We start from the raw sequence: 932 nt of genomic DNA, 5'->3' as shown, positions 1-932 counted from the left end.
ACATAAGAGGCTTTACCAAATCTGTACGTGCAAGTTTTGTTTGGATTGTGGCAGCCACATGATTTTAGGGAACTGCAATCAAATTCAACTACGTCCATAAAGTTTACATCAAAATTGTTCGTTGAAATATATATATAGCACTGCTTAAAACAGAAAGAACGAGGGAAAGTGGGAAACATGGTTCGATCCGATAATTATGGCGCCATCCCATGATTAACTCCACGTCAAATTTGTTCCAACAATCACGGCAAGGCCCGCAGACAGCCAATCGTGGGCTCATGCACCCATTACATTACTTGCATGGAAGAGAAAAAACTGCCAAGGAAGAAAATGCACAGGTTCATGGCTAACAGTCGTGCGAGCCGCCACATCTCGTCTCTGCCGGTGTGCATCATCGCCGATCTCGACCACGGAGTCCCCTGTCCCTCTTCCTGGTCCGTCCGGCAAGTCCCCGTCCGTGCTCTAACCTCAACGGTGGTGACCACGGCCGGTCCTCTCGGTCCGGCCCGGGCTTGAGCGCCAGCGGTCCGGTCCCTGAAATCAAGACCGGCCAGCTGGTCGTTCCGGTCCGGTCCGGCTCGCCGGCGGCCGGTCAAAACAGCGGCTCGGTCAGGGCCCGGACCGGCCCGGACCGTGTCCACCCTGACTTGGTACGTCGATGACACCAGTGGTACAACCAATCGGTAGCTTTCAATCTGGAGGCTGGAGGTGACGCTCCTGGACTCCTTGTGGCGCAGCGTCATGGAATGGTGGATGCATTGGAGCCTTGGAGGACAGGGCACCTGTTCAACTTAGAGAACTTTGGCTTCTTGATCTAGAGGCTGTAGGTCATGCTCCCGCCGATGGAGCAGCACCGTGGAAGAATCGGGGATGGAACTGAAATCTACTGATAATGATAATGCTGGTGGCATGACCCAAACTGCTGCTTCTCG

The sequence above is a fragment of the Triticum dicoccoides genome, chromosome 6A, assembly GCF_002162155.2.
Source record: "Triticum dicoccoides isolate Atlit2015 ecotype Zavitan chromosome 6A, WEW_v2.0, whole genome shotgun sequence".
NCBI lineage: Eukaryota > Viridiplantae > Streptophyta > Magnoliopsida > Poales > Poaceae > Triticum > Triticum dicoccoides.
Note: the sequence above shows the minus strand (reverse complement) of the source record.